This window comes from Peromyscus californicus, unplaced genomic scaffold, assembly GCF_007827085.1.
Source record: "Peromyscus californicus insignis strain IS unplaced genomic scaffold, ASM782708v3 Scaffold_11__1_contigs__length_118956290, whole genome shotgun sequence".
NCBI classification, from domain to species: Eukaryota; Metazoa; Chordata; class Mammalia; order Rodentia; family Cricetidae; genus Peromyscus; species Peromyscus californicus.
This window is the reverse complement of record NW_026294402.1, coordinates 106,209,066-106,222,159: the sequence shown is the minus strand read 5'-3', so window position 1 is coordinate 106,222,159 and position 13,094 is coordinate 106,209,066. Positions and strand designations below refer to the sequence as shown.

Below are 13,094 nucleotides of genomic sequence, written 5' to 3'. Positions count from 1 at the left end.
GGAGAGCTCATGCCTGCCTGCCTTTGAGTTCCTGAAAGATAAAGCTGCCATCTACTTAGCTTTAGAGACCAAACATGAAGCCCTCTTCTCTTTGCGGCCTCTAGAGGGCAGTGCTCTCCTATCATTCATTCCGGGTTAGGGCTGCCTGAAGCAGTTGCTTCTTCTCTTTCCATTGTTGTAACAAGTCTCGACCCCACAGGTTCATAGCTATGTTAGCCATATATGGTTTTAATTTTCCTTTCTGTCCTTCTGGACCTACACATTCAAGCCATCTTGCACTTTGTTTCACTTGAGATAATGTCCCAATTCCTAAGAGTTGAATGTTCACCTCCTGAAGAGGCCAAGTTGTAAAGCCTGGAGTTTCTCTGTTGTTAAAGGCCATTGCTGAACCCATACAGGCTTGTCTGTTGACCATTTTAAAGGTAGAGCTGTTAGTGTTTTTGGAAGATTATCAGTTGTTGTGCCCTGTTCTTGTATGACATGGATGGCTGGTGAGCACTCATTAGAATAATATCTTTTAATATTTCTCTCAGAAACATGTACTAATTTATGATTTGTTTCTGAGATTGGAGGGATATTAATCTGAGTATTCCATTGTTGTAACAAGTCTCGACCCCACAGGTTCATAGCTATGTTAGCCATATATGGTTTTAATTTTCCTTTCTGTCCTTCTGGACCTATACATTCAAGCCATCTTGCACTTTGTTTCACTCGAGATAATGTCCCAATTCCTAAGAGTTGAATGTTTACCTCCTGAAGAGGCCAAGTTGGATGCCAAAATTCTGGTGCAATTATGGTAATGTCAGCACCTGTGTCTACCAGACCAGACAACAAAACACCATTTATTTTTATTGTTAGTTTTGGTCTTTGTTCATTAATAGAAGTTTGCCAAAAAATTTTCTTTATGTTTTTTCCTGTATTTCCTATTTTCTCTGTTTCATCATCTCGACTAACATGATTTATTCCAATAGACATTTGGTTATTTAGTTGCTTTGAGTAGGGGTTTCCTCTACAACTGCAGGAAAGGTTTGAACTGGATTTACTGTGGGGGCCTGCCTGAGGCCCCTCTGGGAGTTTCCCGAAGCTCGAGGCAGAGAGTTACCCTGTCTATCCCTTGTTGATCTACATTCGTTGGTCCAGTGTTTTCCCTTACCACACCTTCTGCATACTCCAGAAGGAAGGGGCATTCTGTTGCCAGTGTTCCTTGAAGAAACATTATTTCTAGGAATGACCTGTTTACAATCCCTTTTCAAATGTCCTTGCTTTCCACATCCAAAACATCTAACATTGCTCAAACCTTTTGAAATTGCTTTTCCTACCCACATATCATCATGGTCATAAGCCTCTACATTAACTGTATCTCTAATCCAATCTTCCAAAGGTGCAGATCTTGCCTTTAACAGCCTGATTATTCTTTTGCACGCTGCATTTGCATTCCCAAAGGCTAAAGATTCAATTATTATCTGACTAGCCTCTGAATTCGGGACCATTTTTTGTACTGCTGAAGTCAATCTTTGTAAGAAATCTGTGAAAGATTCTTTGGGGCCCTGTATAACCTTTGTAAATGACTCAGTTTTTTTTCCTGGTTCTTCAACTCTGTCCCATGCATTCAAAGCTGTCGTTCGACATAGAACTAGGGTTTGGACATCATATGAACATTGTGTTTGTACTGAAGCATATTGGCCTTCTCCAATAAGCTGATCCTGGCAGACTTGTATTCCGCTATCCCTCCATTGTCTTTCTATATTTTTAGCCTCATTATTGAACCACATTTTCCACTGGAGATTTTGTCCGGGTTCAAGAACAGCCTGTGCCAATTCCCACCAGTCCTTTGGTAGAATCCTATTACAAGTTGACCAGGTGTTTAACATTTGCTTTACATATGGGGAGTGCATGCCATAAGATGCTATTGCCTCCTTAAATCTTCGTAAGTCTAACATTTTAACTGGAACCCAAGTATTTTGTTCATTCTCTTCATCAGGTAGCTGCTGTATGGCTACTGGATAAATTAAGGGTGATTGTGTAAAAACTGGCTTTCTTTCTGTAACCTTATGATCCAATTTTGAAACAACTTCACTATTTCTTCTGTCTGAATTTGAATTTCTCTATCATTCATTTTTACCGGTTTAACAGGTTTTTCTAAGATTGTTATCCTGGCACTTAAGTTGACTATCTTTTTAAATAGTAAAATGAGGATAAGAAAAGTAATAAACTGAATAATTCGATCAATATTAATCTTTTCATATAGTTGTTCCATTGTCAGAGTGCCTAAAATTTCAAACAAAGCCCAATTTTCTTCCAATGTACACATAAAGCCCATTTTTTTTTAATGTAGAAAAAAATTCTCTTTTAAATAGATATGTTAATTGACTTACCAAGTCTGGGTAGAACAGTAGAATCCCAGGGAATTTCACAGCCACCTGGTGTTCTAGGTGTGAATCCAGCGAGAGAGAGAGAGAGAGAGAGAGAGAGAGAGAGAGAGAGAGAGAGAGAGAGAAAGCATAGCCGCTCGAGTCAAGCCTTGGCTTTACAGGCAGGGGCCCTGTTTGGCAGGGCAGGCCTGAGTTGTTTGTAGCAGTTGCAAGTAGCTCCAGCTGCGGGTCAGTCAGGCCTGGGCCCAAGCTAGGCAGCCGGGCCGAGCAGGCCGGAAACCGGACCTGCCGCCAAGCCAAGCGGTTTTTAATGAATTCTTGTCACATTGGGCGCCAAATGTAGATGTATCCAACCTTCTTATTAAATAAGAAACACAGAACCAATGCAAAGAAGAAAGCCAAGAGGTCAGAGCTAAGAGCTAAAACCTTACCCTTCCTCCTGCGGTGGTCCTACCTCTCCGAACCAGAGCTACCCCTGTGTTAAAGTCTTTATATAGAGTTCCTGTCCTGCCTTCTCATTGGTTGTAAACCCAACCACATGACCGCCTCCTCACGGCCTGTCTGTATAGACCTCCAGGTTTTCCATGATTGGTATTAAGATTAAAGGCATGTGTATCCAATAATGGCTGTATCCCTGAACACACAGAGACTTACCCAGCTCTGCCTACCAAGTGCTGGAATTACAAGCGTATGCCACCACTGCTCTGCTTTCCTATGGCTTGCTAATAGTTCTGACCCCCAGGCAACTTTATTTATTAACATACAAATAACATTTTAATACAAATAAAATATCACCATAGTCGTGTCTTAGATTCCTCACAGATTCTAAACATCTCATGTGGACAAATGACTCCATTTCTAGCTGTGCAGAGGAGAGCTCATGCCTGCCTGCCTTTGAGTTCCTGAAAGATAAAGCTGCCATCTACTTAGCTTTAGAGACCAAACATGAAGCCCTCTTTTCTTTGCGGCCTCTAGAGGGCAGTGCTCTCCTATCATTCATTCTGGGTTAGGGCTGCCTGAAGCAGTTGCTTGAGGTCCTGTTTAAACTGCAGCACTAGAGAAATGGTCCACAGAGTATCTACTTACAGCGATTACAAGATGCTTCTCTGTTTAGCCACTTGATTACTTAGAAGATGGTCTTGTCCTGGAAACTCCGCGATGTAAAACACTGAGTCAAAGCCTCCTAGGAACAGAGAAGACTGACACTGATCTGAAGTATGTGTATGAAGTGAGAGGTGGTAGGGAGAGGGATTTCACTGTCCTGGGGCAGCACTGGCCAGGAATTGCATGGAAAAAAGAAAAGAAAAGAAAAGAAATGTAGCCTGGATGCTGAAGGATACATGAGAGAGTCTTGGGCTGCATGATGGAAGGAGAATTCACAGACAGACAGAGGAGGGGTCATGCCATCCACCAGAGGGAAGCCTGCAGATTTGGAAGACACAGAGTCAGGAGTTTGGCCTTGCCTGTTGGATCTGTGGGTTCTGGCTGGGAACAGTGTGGAGGGTGCTTCAGAGGCTGGTTTTGCTAACTGATACCCTGTGAAAACAAGGGTATGGTGCCTGCTGTACTGACTTTCTCCCAGATTTCTATGTAGAGAGGAAACTGTACATTACTACTCCCCGTAGTTGTCCCAGATTCTTGGAGTGGTAAGGATAACATTTTGATAATTGGAGTGTGAAAGGGAAATTTGAAGTCACCACAGTATATATACTAAAAAAATGTGTTTATGGGTCAAGTCAGGAGAAATGATTCCATGGTTAAGAGCACATACTGCTCTTGCAGAGGACCAGAGTTCTGCTCCCAGGACCCACATAGGCAATTCACAACCACCTATAACTCCAGGTCCTAGGCATCAAACTTCCTCTTCTGACCTCCCTGCACACACGTGCCTGTAGACACACATACACATATATAAAAATGAAATAAATCTTTAAAACTTAAAAAAAAGCAAATGTTTCATATCTTACAGTGATGATTCTGCTGTGGTAAGAAGTCCCATTTCTGTGCTGTGAACCACAGTCTCTGCACAAACTGTCAGGACAGCTGTAAGGTCTGAGTGATTTAGTCCTGCTGGTGGCAACCTCTGGTAGTTACATAGTAACCAGGATTTTCTTTGGTCACAATTAATTTATGTGCAAAACACCAATAAAAAGTTGTGAGCTCCCGAAGGCCCCTGTAGAAAGCATATTACCATTGGGCTTTAGACCCTGTGGAAATATGAGCTAGATTCTGGTCAATCTCTATGAAGAGGATGCTTCCATGTATGGTTCATTTCCAACTTAATAGAAAAATTAAGGTTTTTTTTTTGTTTGTTTGTTTGGGAAATACAAAAAGTTCTTCTTTATGTAACAAGGCGATCTATAATTATTTACTTTTCTTTGGTTACATAAAAGCAATTGTAACAAGTCACAGTATCCGTATTATTCTTAGTTGTATTGTTGTTTCCTCCATATTTCATTTAAATTTTAGCTACAACACTGTGAAAGAGTTTCTGTCAAACCTCAGTTTACAATACCACTCCGCCAACTTCTCTCTTCTAAAGGGACGGCAGTGCCTCCATCCAAAGAAAGAGAATCTTAGAGCTAAGGTAAAACATGATACTCACTTGGCCATGAAGAGTCATACCAGTAGCTGATCTTAGGTATGTAAATATAGTGCTACTATCATTACTGAGAGACATTCATTTTGTGTGTGTGTGTGTGTGTGTGTGTGTTTGTGTGTGTGTGTGTGTGTGTACATGCTATACAGCATGTGGTAAACCTCCAGTGTTGATCCACACCCTCTCCCTTGTTTGAGACAGTCTCTTGTTCTTCATCACCGTGTACTCTGAGCTAGCTGCCCTGTGAGCTTCCAGGGACTCTCCTTCCCTCCTCCCATCTCCTCAGGGATGCACACACATCTGAGATAACAGGCACACATGCCACACTGCCTGGTCTTTCTGTGGGTTCTGTGGCTTCCAAGTCAGATGCTCATGCTTGCACGGGAGACGCTTTACCCACTGAGACATTTCGCCAGCCTTGAAGGAGAGCCGGGAGAAGAGCAAAAAACGATGTTAAAATAAAAAACAAAACAAAACAAACAAACCTGTGTGTTTCTTCCATGACTGCTCTTATGGAAAAATCTGGTCACACAAGAAAAGTGGGTGTTCTGAAGTCCTTCTGAAAGAGAAACTATAAACATATTATCATGAATGCGTAATAAGAATAGTGACTTTTAGAAAAGAAATCTGAGTGGAAAACTTACGAAGTTCAATCTGCATTCTGCATTTGTTTTTAATTCATGGGAGAAATTGGATTTTGATTACTTCCTGTCAACTTTCTGCTGTCACCTTGACTCTTGACGCCATCTTCTTTCCTGCCTCCCTGCTCCCTCCCAGAATTCAGACACAGCTTAGCTGTTCTGTGGTCAGAGCCCAAGGTGTCTGGGTGTTCATTTGGAAAACATTTCATATGGCTGCAGGAAGCCATTGTCCTCATCAAAACAATAAAAGTGAGGTAAATAGGGCTGGAGAAATGGCTCAGCAGGTAAAGATGGTCACTTGGTGGCATGTCTGACCAGCTGAGTGCACTCTTTCTCCAGACACTAGAAGGCAAAGTGAAATAAGAAACCCAGTGTAGCCGGCGGTGGTGGCGCACGCCTTTAATCCCAGCACTCGGGAGGCAGAGCCAGGCGGATCTCTGTGAGTTCGAGGCCAGCTTGGGCTACCAAGGGAGTTCCAGGAAAGGCGCAAAGCAACACAGAGAAACCCTGTCTTGAAAAACAAAAAAAAAGAAAGAAACCCAGTGTAGCTGCCTTTTTCCCTGACAAGGGGGAAACTCATTCAATCTTGATCAGGATCTGTATGTAATCATTCATGCTAATGTATGAGTAACTGATTGTGGGATTTGCATAACACCAAGTAAATTTGTTTCTGAGATGAGAACTTCAGAAATCAGCAAGGAAGTCAATTCATGGATATATGGGTGAGGTTTGGGAACAGAACAAAGGAGAAATTAGGAATCTGGTAAAACTAAAGGCAAAAGTCCAATTGAGACACACCTAGCCAGAACCAGGGCAGCCTCTCTGTTGGCAGACAGACTTTTTCACCCAGACTCCTGAGGAATGATCCTCCCTTAGAGGAGCAAGCTACCTTGACGATGACACACAGATTATACCAGGTGTGTTCAGTTCACAGCCCACAGCTCATAGGCCCCATGTGCTTCAGGATGGCTCTGAATATGACCCAACAAAAACCGTAAACTCACTTAAAACTTCATGAGATATTTTTGCGAATAAATTTTGGAATTTGACTGCAGTTCCATAGCAGAAACCTTACAGATGACAGCATGGTGTCCCAATGTCGAAAGGTGGGACATGCCTGCAAGTGACTGACCATGTTTGAATGGTTCTGCTTTATTCCTCTTTTCTTCCTTTGACTTTGATGCTTTCAGTTGTGGCCTTTGACCTAATTCCAAATAACTTGGAAACCCAGGAACTCAAAAAGGGTGTCTTGGGCCATATTATTTAAAGCAAAATCTATTATAATGGAAACTAATGTTAACCATTATAATAATTCTCTATTCCATTATGAAAATTCTCTATTATTCATACTTTACAAAATGTGGGGCAGCCAGCTAACACATAATACACCCACTGGGAGGCAACATGAACGTAGTTAAGGCGCATGTGAGCATTCAGTAGCGGGCGGCCCCATTTAAGCCAATGCTTACTCAGTTTATTTGATCTTTTGTTCTCTGTCTTCAATTAAAAGTATCCCAACCTAGGACCAGTAATTAGCACTCACTAATTTTCATTTCAAACCTGGGAAGTAGAGATAGGAGTTCAGGGACAAGTTGGCCACCTATGCAGCAAGTTCAAGAACAGCCTAGGCTATAAGGAACCCTGTTCCAAAACCTCTATCTCCAGACAAAGCAGATTTTAAAATGCATAGAATAAAATACTTATTTGTCCATTGTAACATTTTGTTTAAGCTTATTGTATTTTAATAAGAAGTGTTTTTGACCATTCCTCCCACTAAAACATGTTCAAAAACATTATTTTATATTAGTGTTCTTGAGCAAAATATGTTTCAAGAAGTGACGATACCTCACCCATCTTGGCTGTTTCCCCAGTAATATAGACAAAGCTGATTATCTTGACTTATAATAGCCTTAAAGAAGAGAGTCTTGAGCTCCCATGAACATTTTACCAGGGATGGCATTACTGTCAGGATGCCAATCCTGACATTATGAATTGGAAAAGAAGAAAGAAGGAACTGGTCTTTATCTGAGGAGAGAGTTCAGTCAGACTCCATGCCTGGGTTCCAGTTTTGTCTTCTGTGAGATGATTAGTTAAGAAATTCAGCTGTGGGAGCCTTTCTGGTTCTAAGGATGAAGGATATCTAATTGAAATACACTAAAATAACCCCTAAATTCTACAACAAAATATGTTGATCCAACACTTTCTAAGATCATAAAGTGTATCCAGGAAACCATTGAGATGGATGTTTTTCTGCATGGATTTCAGTCTGTAATCTTTCACAAAGAAAATGACTGTTCCATTGACAGTATTATACCCAAAAGTCAAGGGAATTAAGCTTCTAAATTTATCTCGGTCGGTCACACACCAATATAACTAAGTTATTCCCTGAATGATGAAAACTCCTCTTCAGTTACTAAAATATTTAATCATTTTCTTCCATTTTTATCTCTCAAAATAAATTATCATCCCAAATGTAATAATCAGATTTCTGTTACTATAAAGAAATATGGGAGATAAGAAACTTGCAAAGAGAAAGGGCTTATTTTAGCTCATTGATCTAATCTAAGGTCAAACAGGCTCGTTGTTCTAGGCATCCAGTGGGGTACAGGGTGGTGGTAGTGGAGTTACATAGCAGAAAAACTATTCATTTTCTGGATAGGAAAACACAAGAGTGAACAGCATGGGAGCAAAGACTCCCTTCCCAGTTTTCTATAGATCGCCCACAAGTCTGCCTTCTAAAGGGTCTACCAGTTCACCTATACATAGTATGTATAAGCCGAGGTACACATATGAAGGTCACAGTCTAGAGACACAGATACAATAAAAGTCTGAGACATAATCCAAAATACGTAGAGTGATTCCCTGTATTCTCAGGGCCTGTGTTTAATGCTGGTGAAATAGTATAGAATAACCCAGATTCTATTCAAGGAGTCAATAGAAAAGAAACCAAAAGACAACATGGGAACCAAAAGGCAGGACCATAACGAAGACACAGCACCTTCTAGCAACAGCTATAGCAAACCTTCTGCCCAGCCAGCCTTCTGCCTGATAAACTCGCCATCACTCAAGGCATCTGAGCTTTCATCTAGTCTCCCAGTCCTAAGTGATCAGCTGTAAAGATGTGTATATACAGGCAACAGTGATTGCCCTTTGTGGATTACATAGATAGATGATAGGTAGGTAGGTAGATAGATAGATAGATAGATAGATAGATAGATAGATAGATAGACAGATAGATTCAGCTATGTAATAATAATTGTTATAGAAGAAGTCACAAATTCGAGAAGGGATGGAGTCACATGAGAAGAGCCGGAAGGAGAAAGGTAGAAATGATGTAAATACAGTATACTCATGTATGAAATTCTCAAAAAAATTTTAATTAAAAAAACAACAAAAATAATTTTAAAATTCAAGAGACAGTGAAATTTGAAGATCAAAACAAGCACTATAACCAGATATGGATCTTACACAGAATTTGGAATTACTGTTTAGGAAATAACTGTTAGAATCAGCATGTTACAGACTCTAATGCAAGAATTACAGAGCATGAAAGAACACAGATATGGAAACTCTTATAACCAGAAATGTAAGAATTCATGACCATAATTAAAGAGCTAGGCATGGTGGTGCACTCCTGTTATCCTAGCACTTGAGAAGCTAAGGCAGAAGGATCACAATTTTGAGATCAACTTCACCTACACAGTGAGAGCCTGCACAAACAAATAATAAAACAAACTGGAGAACAGAAATTTAGAACAGCTTTAATGAGCTCATCAGAGATGCAATCAAAGCAAGATTTAAGGAGTTTAATGACATGCCAATAGAAAAACCTCCACAGTAAAAAGTAAAGAGTAAGGCCAGCAAGACTGCTCAGTGGGTATGGCTCTTGCTGCCATGCCTGACAACCAGAGTTCCAGTCCTGAAACTCACCTAACAGAAGTGAGAACAGACTCCCATACGTTGCCCTCTGACCTCCACAACTAGGGCTGAGCACCCCAGAAGAATCCTGGACTCCCCTCCTAGTCTCCTTCCCAAAGTGTCCTCTTCCTTTGCTATTGATGCCAGTGTTTGTTTTTCCACCTCAGAGACCAGCTTCTCCTCAGCCTCCTCCCCCACACCACCCCTTATTCCTATAAGATTCTGGCAGTTTCTGCATGGGGGCATCCATAATCTTCTCTTTCCAAGCTAACAACTTTGAATTTGTACATAATTAATGAAGTACATGAGGCAAATGTGAATTGAATGCACAAGAGAAACCAGCAAGTGTCAGCGATGTCAACACCCATCTTCTAGCAATTGATAAACAAAGCAGGTAGAAAATAAATTAACATGAACAGCACCTATGAGATAACCGATATGAAGTAAACACTCCACTATTGACAGCAGAATGCACATCCCCTTCAAATTCATGAACACCCACCAAGTGAAATTTAAAGCATGACACATAGACATAATTCCAACAGCAAAAGTTAAGAAATAAATTTAGAAAATATAGGTATGATCTCAGGAAAAACTGCAAAACTTTGATAAATCAAAGAAAAATCTGTATAAATATGTCTCAGGACTGGGGATTGGTAATCTATCAACTGTGCAGATTCCAAGCAATTCCAGTAGAGTTCTCTTTCACTGTTTCATATATGCAAACAAATCAATTCAGTAGTGGACACAAAAGGATGATGGCTGCAGAATACTAGACACAATGCTGACAAAAGTATTTAATTCCCAATGGGTTTTTTTTTGTGTGTCTTTTTAAAATTAACTTCTTTATTGGCTCTTTGGGAGTTTCACATCATGCACCCCAACTCTGTTCACCTCCCAGTCCCCCCTTATCCTCCCCTCATTTCCGCCATGCCCCCCCATAAGGAAACAAATCAAAACAAGCAAGCAAGTGAACAAAAGCAAAAGCAAAAACAAGCAAACAACAACAAAACCCAAAACCAAAACAAACCAAACCACAACAACAGAAAAATCTCTGCTTCTCCTTCTTTCCTGCTTCTCCAACACCTCTTCATTCATCCTTGTGGCACTGGAGGCTTCAGTGTGCCACAGAGTATATCTCTTTGTCCCTTCAGTTTTACTGGCAAATGTTCACTGCAATGAGTCACTGGTCTGGTTCAAGGCCTCTAGTTTCTGGTACACCATTGTCACTGATTCCTCACCAAAACTCTGGGATATCCTGTGACTGCCATGAGTCTTGGAGATCTTGTGGGTATCATTCCACAGGACCAGTCCCTTCACCTGCTCCAACAGGTCCTAGATGGGATAGATGCTAGGGTGGGTCAACCAAAGACCCGGCTGTGGGCCTGGTTGGTAGCCATGCTGGTCATTCCTGGCCCCTGGGGCCACCGACCTCAGACAAAGGGGTGGAGACAGCTCCCCTACATGTATGCCCTCAGGGCTGGTTCACCTTGGTCTATGGTGGGGGGTGGGGCCCAGGCTCTTGCCGTAGTGTCCAGTGAGAGGCAAGGCCAGCTTTCCCAGGGCCAGCAAGGGGTGTGGCTGACTCAGCATGGCCCTCTGATTTCATCTCACATGGTTCCTAAGTCCTCCTAAGGTGATACAGGCCATAGACATCCACACAGACCCCAGCTGTGGCTGGACCACAGACACAGACATGGCCCTCAGCAGCAGCTTGGGGCCAGTAGACATCCTGGCTCTGGGTAGAGGGCCTGGCCGCTCAGGTGGGAATGGTTGTGGCCCTAACCTTGGACCTCTATGTGACCTTTGGTGGCACTGCAGGACCCAGACTTCTGCATAGACCCCAGCCATGGGAGAACCATGAACTCCAACATGATCCTCGGCAGTGGTTGGGTCTGGCTGTTGTCACCACAGCCCCAGTGGCCGTATGACCCTGAGACACCAACATGGCTCTCGATCTCGGGTGTCTGCACATCCTTCACTGGTATCAGGTACAGTGGACATCAGCACAGACCTGACTGCAGTAGAGCCACATAATTCCTAACTCTTAATTTTCAATGTTTTTTTCTAACTTGCCTTAGAGAGAGATTTAGGAAGTGGCAGCTCATATCTAACAGCCCACTTGCACTCACATATTGATTTCTGATCTCACTCTCCAATGCTGGAGGCTGAGTGCCATAAAAAGCAGCTGAGTCCAGAACAGGAACAGGAAATACATATTCTGAGCCTAGAAGAACTAAGAGCCAACAGAAATTTGTTTGTGTTTCCCCCACACAATGCATCCACCTGGGCTCAAATTCTAATAACACCACATGCATTCCATGACCAAGGACAGGTGACTCTAGGCAACGCACCTCATGTTGCTCACTTGTAAAATGAATTAACAGCAGTAGCATTGAGTTGCTGTGATTCTGGTGTCAAAGCCTTGAGGCAAAAGGCAGTATTCAGAAAATTCTGCCAAGCTGTTGACTTTTTCCGTGTTTAATTTCCAACATTTGGTGACTTGAGCTGGACAGATCTTGAATTTTGCATTCAATTCAGCCCTATACTTCATGTTGAGCCTTAGTAGAAAAGGTTTCATATGAGCTTAGTCAACCATCCAACATCTGCACCTTATTTCCTTCAATTATTATTTGAGAGAAAGGGCTTCAGCTTAATCATCTCTATTTCCAGAAGATGTGTCCAGGCAGACAGTGAAATTTTAAAAAATAAATATTGCCTAGGTAAATGCCTGGCTGGTTTCTAAAGTGCCCTTGTAGGTGGAAGCTTTTGGGCGGTATTAAGGTTTCCCTCTCCACATGGCTGAAATTCAATTTTGAAGGGTCATTCTCTCTGATGCAAACCCTCAGTTCTTTCACAGTCAGATAGACTGTGACAAGGCATTTTCTAGGAAGAAATTTACTTTGCATAAACAAGTCTCTTGACTTCTGCTCTCAAAGGCACATGAGTTCATCAAAGTGCAAGTGAATGCTCGTTGTGTTCTGCTCCATGACATCATACAGAGTCCTTCCATTTAGGTTTGTTTTGTGCCCGGGACTGAGATTATGTTGATCAGACCAGTGTTTCTTATGCTTAGCACTACTTACTGCTACTCAGATCCAGATGCATCTTTGCTATGGGATGCAGTAACATGTGGAGTGGGAGTTGGGCAGTATCCCAGCATCCCACCCACTGCATCAGCAGCATCCTTCACTCACCCTCCTGGAAGGGCCAAAGTCTTCAGACACTGGACTCATGCCAGGATGACAAGCCCTGGGAAGATGCACTCATTCAGGTTGACTCTGCCTCCCTAACATGGGATCTGCCTCCTGTAGAGGCGACAAGTGCAGAATGCATTGCAGTTCTGTCGAGGGTCAGGTTAGAGTCTGAATCCTGTTAGGAAAAAACTAGCTAAAGCTGACATGTAGGTCTCTCCTAACTCTTAATTGAGGAATAAACCCATAGAGGAAAAAGAAAAGAGCAAACAATCCAATCAAAAGAAAACCAAATAAAAAAATCACAGGTATTAGTGAACCTCTCTTAATAAAATCGTCAAAAGTGCATGAGTCCAGCTCCTCACTGAAG

At 41.9% G+C, this 13,094-nt stretch overlaps 1 long non-coding RNA gene across 2 annotated transcripts in view; it reads right to left on the bottom strand.

The window, feature by feature from the left end:
- The window catches only part of LOC128100354 (uncharacterized), a 58,761-nt gene that overhangs the window by 35,953 nt on the left and 9,714 nt on the right, over nt 1–13,094 (bottom strand). The window contains exon 3 of one of the 2 annotated variants that reach the window (XR_008214778.1): nt 2,515–5,542. The exons of the other annotated variant lie outside the window; for it this stretch is intronic. This is a non-coding gene — a long non-coding RNA (uncharacterized LOC128100354). Of the gene's footprint in view, nt 1–2,514; nt 5,543–13,094 lie in introns of those variants that run through there. 2 annotated transcript variants of the gene reach the window in all.